This window comes from Cricetulus griseus, chromosome 2, assembly GCF_003668045.3.
Source record: "Cricetulus griseus strain 17A/GY chromosome 2, alternate assembly CriGri-PICRH-1.0, whole genome shotgun sequence".
Lineage (NCBI taxonomy): Eukaryota > Metazoa > Chordata > Mammalia > Rodentia > Cricetidae > Cricetulus > Cricetulus griseus.
Genome location: NC_048595.1, coordinates 425,946,752 through 425,962,002, shown reverse-complemented (window position 1 = coordinate 425,962,002; position 15,251 = coordinate 425,946,752).

Genomic DNA, 15,251 nt, shown 5'->3' with positions numbered 1-15,251 from the left:
CACAGAGCCCTGGCTGACCAGGGTACTGCCTGAGTGCATTCTGCCAGGTGACAGGGGCAGGCCAGAATAATGCCTGAATCCTTACACTTGCCACCACAACTGAGCTGCTGTGCCACACACTTCTCACCCACCACGATGGACTGAACCCTCTGAAACTGTGATCCAAGATACATCTTTCCTTGCTGAGTTGTTCCTGCTGGGTATTGTGTTCCCCATGACATAAAAGTGTTGTGCCCATTTGGAGGAATGTGGGAATCAAATCCAGGGCCTCGTTCATGCTAGATAAGTACTCTACCACTGAGCTATAGTCCCAGTCTTGTTATTGTCAAGTCTTGTTACCCTTATGAATTGCACTTAGCTTTTCCGGGTGGTTCTTTATTTTGGAGCCAATTACTAAGAAAGTAATTACTAAATCACTGTGACAAGATGCCTAACAAAAGCCACCTAAGATAAGCATGGTTTATTTTGTCTCCTAGTTGAGGGTGGAGTCCACCGAGGTGGGAAAGTGTGGTTGCAAGGGCCCGAGGCAGCAGGTCAGGTCAAATCTGCAGTCGGGAAACAGGGATGTGAGTTCAGATGCTCAGGCCACTTTCTTCTTTTCATTCAGTCCAGGATCAATGCATAGAACGGTGCTGCCCACATTTAGGGTAGTCTTCCCACCTCGTTTAACCGAATATAGAAACTCCCTCGCAGACTTGCCCTGCGATTTGTTTCCATGGAGATTCTAAATTCCAGCAAGTTGGCAATCAAGATAAAGCATCGCAGAAGGAGAGGGGCATAAATTAACCAAATTCAGTGTGGTGTTTCTGTCCAGAGATCTGTGGCTCCTACCTCTTGTGGTAGCCTTCTTTCCACTCTTCGGTCCACTGTCCTTTCATCCCTTTGTCCCTCGCTTCCCTCTTATGACTGGTTAACTACATGCTTACGATGAGAAACAGGCACTAAATGGTATTGATCACAAAAGGATCCAAAGATAAGTTTGTCATTCTAAGGTTTAATCAAGTCCTTTGGGATTCTACATCTCTCTTGGTTGTCCTAGACTGTGTGTCCCTGAAGGACAAATGCTGTGTCTTAAGTCACATTCTTTCCAGTCTTTAACTATTAACCCCCACCCCCACCCCAATACTCCAGGGACCTGAAAATATAGCAGTGGTGTTGCTGATACATTTCTGGGGGAATCTCTGTACTTTTCATTTCTTGACCCATAAAGTGAAATCAGAAGGGACCTTAGAGGATATCAGCCTCCTCCCTCAAGAGTAAAGAAACAGAAGCTCAGAGAGGTCAGCTGGGCCTGATTAACCAGGCCAGAGACAGGTGCCTTTGCAGGGCTCTTTCTAGGGCTTAATTAGATGTACAAATGGTCACTGCATGCCTTCCCTTGCCTAATGGCCTGTGTCTGGACACCTAAACGAGATTAAAGTCTCCCTGGGGAGCCTCCTGCTGGTGATGTAAATGCTGGGCTTCCCTCTCCTTCCTCCAATGCCCTAGAACAGGGCTTGACAGTCTTTGGGGAGGATTTTTTGACAGCCGCCTCAAGGGCACACTGCCACTCAGGTTAATCACACCAAGAGCTCTGTGATGAGATCCAGGAGCAGATGCAAGGCTTTGGGTGGGTCTTAAGGCAGCTGCTCCTTCCCAGGGCTCTGCGGGTTGGCAAAGGCATTTGCATACCCAAAACACAGAGGAGCACTGGGAAGGTTTATAAGGCAAGAAATTCACCTTCCTTAGCGGTTGTTCCGTTCTGATGGACTTAATTACTGAGTCTGGCAGTTCCACTCCCCTTTGCCTCCCCCAGCCCCCATCTAAAGTGGTAAAATGTCAGGACCTGCTGCAGGCTCTGTACAGCACTCATTCTAGGGGCTGCTGTGCGGCCCCTCCCAGTGTCTTCGTCTTTAGCTGTTTGGTCTTCCTAGCTGGGATTACTTCACAAGCCTCCTTCTCAAATCTGGCACTTTCTCTGCCCTCCCCCCTTCTGGGACAACGTTACACAGCCTTTGCCAAAAGCATCCCCCTCGACACCCTGCTCCAATTTTCTTCCACTTGTAAAATGTCATTTTTTTCTGTTCCTTCAATATTGCCACTTTCATTTTTTTTTAAATCCATTCATTCATATCTTCACTTGAGGAAAACTCAAGGGCTACACAATGAGTGAAGGCACCAGGACTGCAGCCATAAGAGCCAAAGGATGAGACACTTTCTCCATAAAACGCAAGGTCTAGCGGAGGAGGCCAGTGCAGGAAGAAAGGGCAGGAGGAAACCAAAGACTGAGAATCAGGAAGGACCTGAGCAGGTCAGGGAGAGCCAGAGGGGACCAGTTCAGAGTGGTTGGAGAGCAGGCAGCTACTAGGCCCCAGGGCAAAGACCAAAGGAATGAGGCCTACTTACCGGAATGTGAGTGATCCTTAAACATCTGCCTAACCCCAAAGCCTCCACAATGGATGATTGACTTCCCCAGAGCTACACAGGTGGAGCCCTCCCTTCACTTAGCCTTCTATTGTCTGGCTATTCTAGCCCCTCTGGAACAGGATTGTGTGCAGTTGGGATGCAGGAAAGAGTGGCTGAAATCTCAGGAGCAATTCTAACGCCTCTCCCTACCCCCTCTGTCCATGCGGGAACATCAACAGACTAGAGCTTGTGTGAGTCTCTTCTGAGAGACCACAGCTGGTTTGATAAAGATGGTAGCTGCTGTGCTGTGGTCAGAGGACAACATTGCACAGTCCAGGCCCACGGCAGCAGGACCCAGGTGGATTTGAGAAACTGTAAGGAGGCTGACATGATAGGAGGTGGTGGGAGAGGGGATGGACAACATGGAGGCCTTAGAGGAAAAGGTAAGAGGTCATTTGGGGCCTTTGCAGACCAGGAACTGAAGTCTGGATTTTGTTCTGAGGAACAGGGAAGCTACCCAAAAGATTCCTACTGGAATGCAGTGATGGATGCAGGATTAGTGGATGATGGCTCTTGCTGCAGACTGGAGAAGGCCCTTCAGCAAGACAAGTGTCCACAGGAAGACCTCATGGGAAGCCATCAGAGAAGTATGAGGAAGAGATGCTGGAGACTGGCCTACATGGTCAGATCAGAAGACGGGGGCGATATTTTTTTTTTTCACAACTGAATAGACAGATATTCTTTGTTTGTTTGTTTGTTTGTTTGAGACAGGGTTTCTCTGTGTACCACAGGCTGCCCTGGAACTTACTTTGTAGACCAGGCTAGTTTTGAACTCACAGAGATCCTCCTGCCTTGGCCTCCCAGGTGCTGGGATTAAAGGTGTGCACCACCACGACGGGCCTGGAGTGATATTCTTAATGTTTCCTTTTGCTCATAGCACGGTATCACAGACTAGTATAAAGAAAAGTTAGCAATGGAAAGGTTTATTTGGGTTCTGGCATATGTTCAGGGGCTGCATCTGAAGGGACCAGCCCCCCATTTCGGCAGCCATGACAGTAACACGTGCTCGCTATGTCCTTGCCTTGGTCACTAGAGGTTAGGTGCCTGCCTCGTGGCAAGGAACCAATCAGAAGTTAGCTGGTGGTGCTATGCTTTACGGCTCTGGGTGTGCTTTACAGACAAGCGCACAGCAATGACTTGCAGAGCATGGCAACCACCCTGGGAGGGCCTATGGGCCATAACAACCAATTGGCCAGTCAACACAGGGTAAGCCCTCCAAGCCTGGAGGCACACCAATCCTGAGCCTGTGCGTACCCCTAGACACTCCCCTTATGCTGCCCTACAAGATCGCTCGGCAGCCGGTTCGAGGTGTCTTTTTGAGCCATCCACCTTGGCGGGTGGGTGAAAGACCCTAGCTAACATGGGGTTAGCTCGTTAAAAAACAATAAAGCCTCATGCAGTTTGCATCAAGCTCTCGGATCTGCCTGGTGATTGGGGTAACCGAGGTTGTGCCCTGGGACCCTGGATACCTGAGTTTTTCTGGGGGTCTAACACATCTAGTGAGGACCTTCAGGTTGACAGAATACTGAGGTGACAGGGGCAGGCTGTGCTCAGGGGGCAGAATTCCTCCTTGGAGACGGGCAGGGCTCTTCCCTTCTAGGCAGAGTCACCCATGCGTGGGATTAATGGGCTGGCAGGTTACCTGGAGGGCAGATCTGCTGTAAAAGCCATTTGGTCTGGGTTTCTCTTGGTCCCCTGCCTCTTAATACACATAATAGGGATTGAATGGGAGACTCAAACACCACTGCTCCATCCCAGGAAGTCTGACTGTATGTCTGGGTCCCACGACAGTGGCCTGTGCTGTAAGCAGTCCTCCAAACCTATGTAGCTTTCACACTGATGGTGACAGATGTGAAATTGACTTAGGAAGTTGAGGTAGTAAAGGGACCAGCTCCCCATTTCGGAAGCCATAACAGCTGAACACGCACTTGCCTGACCTTGTCTTGGTCACTAAGGTCAGATGCCTGCCCCTTTCGGCAGTAACACGTGCTCACCATGACCTTGCCTTGGTCACTAGAGGTTAGGTGCCTGCCTCGTGGCAAGGAACCAATCAGAAGTTAGCTGGTGGTGCTATGCTTTACGGCTCTGGGTGTGCTTTACGGACAAGAGCACAGCAATGACCTGAAGAGCATAGCAACCACCCTGGGAGGGCCTATGGGCCATAACAACCAGTTGACCAATCAACACAGGGCAAGCCCTCCAAGCCTGGAGGCACACCAATCCTGAGCCTGTGCGTACCCCTAAACACTCCCCTTACTCTGCCCTATAAGATCTCTATGCAGCCACTTCGAACTATCTTTGCTAGCCATCCACCATGGCGGGTGTATGAAAGGCCCGAGCTAACATGGGGTTAGCTCGTTAAACAACAATAAAGCCTCGTGCAGTTTGCTTCAAGCTTTCCACTCAGCATGGTGGTTGGGGTGGCCAAGGTCCTGGGCTAAGATCCTGGAAGCCTGAGCTTTCGGGTGTGTGGGGGGTGTCTTACAGTAGCATCCTGAACTTTCCTACAGATTGTAGTTCTTCCTACCATTAAGTAGTTTCTTTACAGACACATAAGTCAGGAAAATGATGGCCTTCTCATGGCTATTCAGGGAGAATGAAGACAAAATGAAGGCAAGTAGCTTGCTCAAGCATAGAGAGAACACTGGGGTCTCAACTTGCTCTTAGATACCCCAGTTCCTACTGCTAACTTAGTATGCTGTTCTATGGATGGTGCAATAGAGGGAGTCACCAGCATTTGATGGGATTTTATCCTCCTTCCCTCCCTCCCTCCCTCCCTCCCTTCCTCCCTCCCTCCCTCCCTCCCTCCCTCCCTCCCTCCCTCCCTCCTCCCTCCTCGAGACCAGGATGGCCTCGAACTCACATAGATCTGCCTGTCTCTGCCTCCCAAGTACTGGGATTAAAGGCGTGCGCCACCACTGCCTGGCTTTATCCATTATTTCTATGAGAAGTTTCCCAGTTTGTATCTGATGTGAATTAAAATATAACATTAGATTAGAAATCATTGGCCAGTTACAACATCCCTGAAGACCACAAGGGGGCAGATAACAGCCCATGAATCCTCACCTGTGTCCTTCTGTGGTGCCCCACTCCCGACCCCCCCCCCAACACACACACAAAGTGCTTCTCTCTGGGTCCCTCTTTTCTTGATTCTTTATATTTTGTCTCTTCTTCACATTTATTAACTTCTTATCCTTCTCTTTTTTTCTGTTCATGGGCATCTACATCTGGCCTAGCTTAAGCATAGACTAAAGCTCATTATAAATTATTTGCTCTGCATTGAATTTCTTCTGGTTTTGAGTTCAAGTCTTTTTGTTACTGTTTGAGACAAGGCATCACTGTGTATACTTGTTTGGCCTGAAACTCACCAAGTAGACCAGGCAGGTCTTGGACTCACAGAAATCTACCTGCTGGGATTAAAGGCTCATGGTGCTACCACACCAACTCAGGTCTCAATAGATGTAAACAAGAGGCCAGTCTGTAGAGGAATTTCAAGAGCAAGGGAAGTTTTAGGAGGCCCCAGGACCTGTTCCCTGTCTCCACTGTAACTCAGAGGCCATCTAGCCACCACCCAAATGTGGGATTCTATGGATCTTGGGGAAAAGGTAACTCCTCTTCCTAATGCCAGCATTTCATTTCTTCCTATCAGAAGATTCTGTTTAGTGTACACTCCAGATTTGCTGCAGGCTCATATTTGTTCTGTCCACTGAAGAAAGATCCGTGGAAAAAGCTCCTAGAAGCAGCTCCAAGCTGCAGGTTCAGACATTAGGGTAGTAAGGGTGTAAAGCAGCTTTCTGCAGTGAGCAGAACTGTGCACATCTGCACTTGATGGAGCCACTCAGACTAATTCGGGAAGGAATGGTTCCATTCATCATGAATGTAAATTATCCTAATAGAGCAGTTAAGAGCAGAAATGCTTTCTAGGTAGCTTACGGGAAGGGACCTCCCACTCCTGGATGCAATAATAGAAAACCACTGGCTATCAGCTCCATTTGGGAAAGAGTGTTAGCATCCCTTCTTATTACTTCCTTGGTCCTTAGCACTGGTTTCCAGGAAATCAGCCCCCCTCCTAGCAATCAGTTCAATATTATTTGAGTTTTAACTTTACTTTTCTTCTGTGAGCTTCAGAAAAAGTGAGCTTATTCTTTATTCACATGAATAACAAATGATACATATTCCATCAAATACCCAAACCTTTTAGATTTCTGGCACCAGTTTCTATTTCTGGATTGTGGAAGTAAACACTACCCTGTTCCCATTTAAATGGGCAATCCCATGCTTCTCTCTCAGGGCCCTCACCACCTTTCTGTAGGCCCCATTCTCCTCCTCCGTTTGTACATAAGTGAAAGTATTGTCTTAAAAAAAATCCACAAAGAATGATGGACAAACTGCTATGGGGATTTAGTGAGGAGCTCTGATCATGGGTACACAGGGACTATGGGAAGGTTTAATCTGATAAAATAGTGTCTTACAGTATTATTATTACTATTATTTCATAGTTCTAAGAATGAACCCAGAGCTGCATACTAAGCGAGCACTCTACCCCTGAGCTACACCTTTACTTCAAGAGCTTAATGCTTATCAGAAATTGATTGATTGGCAGAATGCTTTCCTATACGACATGATCTTTGGGACCCTATGGCCAAGGCTGAGTTAGTGAGGGGGAGCTGGACAAGCCCCTTGATGAAACGTGAAGGAGTTGGGTGTCTCTGTGTAACTCTCAGCTGCAATGAAGTAGAGAGCAGCAGTCTTATCAACACAGCCAATCCCCCACAAGCCATATCAAACTACATCTTCAACTAGCTCTTTATCAATAGCAAGTCCTAATTACATCTGAGATTTTGAAAATATGCCCCAGTATGATCTTTTCTGCAAAGCAGATTTTAGTCACAGGGACTGACACACTGCAGTTGTTCAGGAGACACAGGGAGCTTATCAAATAGTGTCATTTGATTATAAGTGTAGATATTGATAATACAATGCTTAGAGTAATGGTTCCCTAACCAAATCTCCCACTGCCTTCCCATATATCAAAAGATAGATGGCACAATCAAAATGGTTCAAAGGCCATCTAAAAACTCTCAAAGGTCAGTTGGGTCTTTACAGGAATTGAGTGCAAAGCCACAATAATGTTGATACCTTGATCTCGGGAAATAAAGAAGCCAGTGGCTGAGTGAGGTTCCAGAAAAAGCTCCAGAAAGGAGGCAGTTTCCCAGGGATGCAACTCAAGCTGTGCGGAGGTCCTGGCATGCACAGGGTGGGCTTGTCTTCCCATCTGATACCTCTTAATTCAACTTCTCCCAGGCTAGATTTCCCTGGGCCCTCTGTGCCTCATGCAAACAGTGTGTGCTGTTTGTGGGATCAGCAAGTCATTTAGGGAAAAGCCTTTTAATTAAGAGGAGAGCAACAAATTATTACATCAGATCCATTTATTACCCTGCCATCTGGCCAAGCTCTTTCTGGCCCCCTTCTTTCCCAAGCCTTCACAGGCATAAGAAAAAAAAAAAAAAGAAAAGAAAAGACAGAAACAGGATACCTGCCTGGACTTGAAAAGGACCAGGTAGCCATTGCTGGAAGCAGAGTGGAGATTCTAAGAAGACCCCTTAGTGTCTAACCTTCTCCTAGACTGCTTCTACACCTGCACAATGGAGATGCTAGTGTCCAGCTGGAAGCTCTGAAATGCCTTGCACAATGCTGGCTCAGTTGTTGGTACTCAGGAAACAAATTATAGCTGCAAACTGCAAGTGAAAAGCTTTGATATGGATGACAGTGGCAGCAATGACCACTGCAGTGACACTTCAGTGAGGCCATTAGACTGTTCCTCCATATAAGCCCTCCTGGGCCCCATTTTTCTGTGACCCACAGGGACATTGCTCATTCTTTTTTCTAATGGTTTGGGCTGCCCATGGAACCTATAGTCACCTCTTGGCCCACTCCACACACAAACCTGGATGCCAGGACAGTAAAGGAAGTGCAGCTGGAGTTTTGGGTGTTTGGGCATGACTAAACAAAGAGCTAACTAAGAGAGACACAGACTAAGAAGAGGCTAGGGGGTCGAACTTATAGATGTATTTAAATATGCGGCAACCCAGGGAGGGTCTTACAGCATTACATAACAGGCACATATGATGTCCTAAAAGTAAAATCACTATGACTGAGACAACTACAAATAAAGATTCATATAAGCATATTGGAGACTCAATTACTGTGAGCAGCATAGCTGTCAGAGATGTGATTTTCCAGAATGGTGAACAACAGCTCAGACAAAGAACTGAAAGAAACAACTTATTAAGAACTTTCAGTCTTATACACTTAGCATATAATAAAAGTCACATTTAAAAACCTCTGCTTATAGTGCTGTGGGAATGGCTCAGTGGCCAAAGTACTTTCCAAATAAGCATGAACTCCAGAGGTCGGATCCCCAGGACCCATGTAAAGGCCAGGCAGGGCATGGTAGAGTGCCTGTAACCCCAGTGCTCAGGGGCAAAAGTAGGGTGTCCTTAGGGCCAACTGGCTAAGCTAGAGTAGCCAAGCCAGCAAGTTCTGCTGGACGCTTTGCTTCAATAACTAAAATAGGTTAAATGAAGTGGACTGTGATAAAAGAAGACACTTAAGCTGGGTGGTGGTAGCACACACTCAGCACTTGGGAGGTAGAGGCAGGTGGATCTCTATGAGTTCAAGATCAGCCTGGTCTATAAGAACTAGTTCCAGGGCAGCCTCTAAAGCCACAGAGAAACCCTGTCTCAAAAAACCAAAAAAAAAAAAAAAAAAAAAAAAAGTATTTTTGCCTGGTGTGGTGGTGGTGGTGGTGGTGGTGGTGGTGGTGGTGCACGTTTTAAATCCCAGCACTAAGGAGGCAGAGGTAGGCAGATCTCTGTGACTTCCAGGCTAGCCTGGTCTACAGAGCTAGTTTCAGGACAGCCAGAGCTACACAGAGACACCCTATCTTGGAAAAACAAAACAAACAAAAACAAAAAAGATCTTTGTGAATCAGAGGCCAGCCTGGTCTAGTCTACAAAGTGAGTTCTAGGACAGCCAGAGCTGTTGCACAGAGAAAACCTGTCTCAAAAAAAAAAAAAAATGATACTCAATGTCAACCTCTGGCCTCACATGCAAACCCATAATGCATGTCCACACAAATAAGCTGGCTTACGTATGAGTATGCATACACTCATGCATATGTACATATATATCTGAAAAGTCCTGTCTGCATAGGAAATGAAGACATGTTCTTTTTTATTTTTTAAAAATTGTATCAATTATTACTGTGCACATGTATGATGTGCATGTATGGGCACATACATGTGGTGGCTGTCAGAGAACAACCTTGTGGGGTCAGTATCTCCTTCTACCTTTATGTGGGTTCTGGGAATTGAGCTCAGGCTATTAGGCTTGTGGCTAAGCAAGTAGTGTTGGCCCTCTCAGCCATTTTGCCTTCCCAGAAATGAAGATACATTCTGAAGCTCGGAGGATGGTAAGTTTTTCACCTTTACAAGTATCTGATGGGACATTTTAAAGTTGTAAATCATTTGTAAGACTGTCTCAGAGATGGCTAAAGATCCAGGTGTCTGGGGTCCCATCTTCTTGCCAAGAGTGAGGCCCCTGAATGTCATTTGGGAAAAAAAAATACCTTCCAGAGAGTGATCCTGTGCTAAATTGAAAATGTGAATTAAACTAAATAAAATTTAAAAATATAATGTGACATAATCAAGAAATCTTGAATTTGAATGGATAACATGATATAACATTTTTGTTCATTTTTTAGGCATGATAATAAAATAAATATACACATGTAGATGCTAATATAAAGAACAAATCTATCTTATCATAAAGCTTGACAATGACCGTTTAAGCACGATATGCCTATGAACCTTAGAGAGGACATTTGTTGGCTGGCCCCTCATCCCCTCGCTCTCTTCTGTCTGTCTGGGAACTCCCTTAATAAAACCCTTTACATGCTAGTTACCTCCTTGCCACCCATAGGCCTTTGATCTAGGTTGAGTGGGGTGCCTCAACTACACACACACTTTTTTTTAAATTTTTTTTTATTTTTTGAGTCAGGGTTTCTCTGTGTAGCTTTGCAGACCAGGTTGGCCTCAAACTCACAGAGATCTGCCTGCCTCTGCCTCCCGAGTGCTGGGATTAACAGAGTGCACCACCATTACCTGGCTCTTAATTACATACTCTTACCAAGAATTTTTTGTTGTTGTTGTTGTTGTTGTTGTTGTTGTTGTTTTTTGAGACAGAGTTTCTCTGTGGCTTTGGAGGCTGTCCTGGAACTAGCTCTTGTAGACCAGGGTGGACTCGAACTCACAGAGATCCGCCTGCTTCTGCCTCCCGAGTGCTGGGATTAAAGGCATGCACCACCATCACCCGGCTAGAATTTAGGCTTTTTGAAAGGAATTGTGGGTAGTGTCTTAGTTTGTTTTGTGTTGCTTTTACAAAGCACCCAAGACTAGAGGTTTTATTTTTTTGTTTTTCAAGACACAGTTTCTCTGTGTAGTCCTGCTTGTCCTGGAACTTGTTTTGTAGAGCCGGCTGGCCTCAAACTCACAGAGATCCGACTGCTTCTGCCTCCTGAGTGCTGGCTAAAAGGCCTATGCCACCACTGCCTGACTAGGGATTTTATTAAGATAGAATAAATAAAAGGTTACTTTAAGAGCATAGATAGCATCAGCATTAGTTTCTGATGAGGGTCTCATAGTGAAAGTGTCACATGCTGGGGCTGACAGTGTATTAGGGACACTGTCTGTCTTGGAAGGGAAGACAGGATGGCAGGATCAGGAGGCAGGAGGTCACATTGAATCCACAGTCAGAATCAGTTAGTAATGGATGCTTAAGTTCACTCCCATTTCTCCTTTTTACTAATTCCAAGACTCCAGCGCATAAAATGGTATTTCCTACCTTCAGGGTGAGTTCCTGCTTCAACTAACCTCATCTAGTTACAGACCTGTCCAGAAATTTGTTTCTATAATGATTATAAATCCTATCAAGCTGCCAATCAAGATTAACTTCACAGGGGTAAAGATGGACAAACCAGACAGGAAGAGAAGGGTGGTACCACGTGACAGGAGAGGAAGCAAGAGAGCAAATCAAGAAAATGGAACCTGTTTTATAACAGTCTGCCCCACTCCCGAAACCAATCCAATTCTTAGAAAATTAATTCTCTCCTGGGAGAGAAGCTTGATCTCTTCTGAAGGTGGTTCCCCCAATGACCTAATCATTTCCCTTCAAAGTTATACCATGTCTTAATACCATTATCTCAGGAACCATGACTCCAGCATACAAACCAGTGGGGGACAAACCTATTTAAACCATGTCAGGAGGACTGGTGGGGGTAACAGAGGCACAGGAATGGTGCCTAGAGAAAAGCCTCAGGCTCTGAGGTCTCTAGAGACAGCCTGTTTCCAGCCTTTCTTGAGGTTGGTAAAATTCAGTCCTTTCATGGTTTCCGTGATACATCATAGGCACCTTCCAGAAAATTCTATTTATTTGCTCTCAGGCCAACTAAAATTGGTGTGTGTTGCTTATAAGATCCTCTGTAAGAGTCCCTCTTTCTGGGAACAAACCACACATCAGAAGCAGGTCTGCACAGCCTAAAGACAACCACCATCGGTTAGGCTCCTGAGAAGTCAAAATTGGAGAAACACTGAGTTTCTGAATTTGGTTGTATTTAGATAAACTCTATTAAAGGAAGCAGTTGAACTTAGCAAATTCTCTCCCTTGACCTACATGACATCTATTGTCTAACCAGAATAACTGTGATAACCATACTCCAAAGGGGCCCCTAATGACTCTGGTTGCTTGGTAGTCATACTCTTGTTTGTTCATTTCTTATTCTGAGTGGGACTGGCTTCTATCATCAATCAAATCCCACAAAACATCCAGCATCACCTATGACTTCTAAATCTATGTCCTAAAGGCATGGAGGCTTCCATCTTGTTCTCTCAGATCACTCACTAAAGAGGAGAGACGGCTTTGTCTGTTGGTGAAATCTCTTATGCTACCTGCCGGGAAGGCCATGTGGTGAGAGCTGAAGCTCCTGCCAATGCCCAGCACCGGCTTGCCAGGCAGAGGAGTTGAGTGTGCCATCTTGGAAGCAGGTCCTCCGGCCCTATCCAAGAGCACTCAGATGAATAAAACCCCTGCCAACATCTTGGTTATGATCTCCTGAGAGACTGTGAATCACTGAAAGAAACCATGAAGTAATAAACATCCACCATGTTTTGAAAATTTTGTTATGCTCCAATAGATAATCAAAAAAAAAAAAAAAACAAAACACAAAGTCCTCAAAATGACCTACAAGCCTCCAGGTGGTCATCTTGTCACCTTCCCCTGCCTACATTTTGAATGCTTGCACCCTTTCTTTATTGTGCTATGTACTCCCCGACCACCCTGCTTTTTCTGGAACATGCTAGCCATGCTCTTGCCCTGGATGCTTTGCAGCTGTGGACCTCTTTCCTGGGCCACTCTTCTCTCACATATTCAAATGACTTGCTGCCCTCACCTCTTCAATTTCTTGGTCCGAATTACATCTCAAGGAAGCCTTGCGGGGCGTTGGTGGCGCACGCCTTTATTCCCGGCACTCGGGAGGCAGAGGCAGGCGGATCTCTGTGAGTTCGAGGCCAGCCTGGTCTCCAGAGCGAGTGCCAGGTTAGGCTCCAAAGCTACACAGAGAAACCCTGTCTCAAAAAACAAAAAACAAACAAACAAAAAAGAAGCCTTCCCGATATCTATCTCTCTCTTCCCTGGAAATTCCACCCACCCCTGAGGGGGGAGGGCCTTCTGTGTATATGATTGTCTTATTGGTTGATAAATAAAGTACTGTTGGCCAATAGCAAAACAAGATAGGTGGGACCAGGAGTCAAGGAGGATTCTGGGAAAGGTAGGAGAAAGCGCAGAGTCACCATGTGAGCCGGCAAGACAAGTCACTTGCCGATGGCGTCTGATAAGTCTTATAAAATATATAGATTTATGATCATTAAGACTGAGCTAGCAGATGAGAATTCCTAGTCATTGGCCAAGCAGCATTTGTACCTAATGTAAGTCTCTCTTTGTTACTTGGGACCTTAACGTGGCGGCAGGAGGAACTTGGGCGGCCTGGCAGAAAACGCCCATGTCAGCAGGGCTCGGGCAGCTTGGCAGAAAGACTTATTGTTACACACCCCCTTGTTTTATTTTCTCCATGACCTTTCACACTAATCAGTATAGTTTATATTTTACTTCATCTTTCTTATCACTGCCTTGGACAAAGTTTTTTTAATGTTTTCTTCATTGCTTTCTTAGGGTCCAGGACTGCACCTAGCATACAAAGCTCTCAATAATTACTTCTGAAAAAAGTGAATATGACCTAGTCTAGTTAGCTTAAGCCATTGACTACTTTATTGGTGGTTTCCTTGCAGGAATACTAGAAACTATGAAAAGATTTATCACGAAATAAGAACTGTTACCTGGAAAGATCCTATGCCTTCTTCTCTGCCCTAGTCAATCCCCTGTTAGTTGTAAGGAATGGAAATGACTGGGGCTGGCCCAGACAAAGTGAATATTTATCAAAGGCTGCAGTGGACTCTAGGGAATACTGCGAAGCACAAAGTGCCTCTGGGCATTAAGGAAGCTAAACTCCAGCAGACTCTAAGTCTAAAGCTTTTCTCTGGCTCTGGGCTTAAGATTCCCTCCTGTAGCTCGGCTTCCTCCTTTGCTCCACTCCAGTCTGCTCCCTGTAGGTTGCCTTTTCCAGCTCTCTCAGTGCATGTGTGCTCATGTCTGCCTAGGGATCACCTTGATTTTTCAATCTTGCTGGTCCAGTCTTTTCATTCCCAGTCCCCAAAAGACTAATTTCACCAGCGTGGGCCAGGCACCCTCCTCTGGTGACCAAAGTCATAAACCTGTATTAGTCTGATGGATCTATCAGAAGGTGAGTATGGCTCAAATGACAAAACATTTATTGTCTCAGGGTTTAGAGGCTAGAAATCTGAGGCAGGGCCAGTTCCTTCTCAGGGACTAGAAGAAGAATGTGTTTTGTGCCTTATCCCCAGCTTTCAATGGTGTGCTGACAATCTTTGTCAAGCCTTGGTATCAAAGTTACTTCATCTGTTGCTATGAAAAAAATACCCTGACAAAAGCAATTTAAGCTGGGCGCTGGTGGCACACGCCTTTAATCCCATCACTTGGGAGGCAGAGGCAGGTGGATCTCTGTGAGTTCGTGGCCAGCCTGGTCTCCAGAGCTACACAGAAAAACCCTGTCTCAAAAAAAAAAAAAAAAAAAAAAAAAAAAAAAGCAACTTAAAGGGTTTATTTTGCTCACAGTGTGGGGTTAGTCCATCATGGTGGGAAAGTCACAGCCGCAGGTGCCCAGGGAAGGTAATCACACCATATCTACTCCACAGTCAAGAAGCAGAGTGATGGATACTTGTGCTTACCTCACTTTCTCCTTTTCATGTAGCCCACCTAGGGGATGGTGCTGCCCACGGTGGGTGGATTTTTCCACTTCACTAACTTAATCAAGATAATGTCCCAGGTGACTCTGGATCTCATGAAATCAGTAAATAAGAAAACACATCATACTTTGCTTCTATTTCATCTGCATATATTTGTCTTCCTCTTCATAAGACATCCTCCTACCTCATCCAGTTTCCCCTTTTGTTATAAGGACAATGGATTAGAGCCAACCCTAATGACCCCCTTTTCATTTAATCATCCATAAAGAACCTATTTCCAAATATGCCAACATTCATAGAAAAAAGAGATTGGACTTCAGCCTCTTTTGGAGGGACCATGGCAGTCACCTGGTAGTTACATTGAAATAA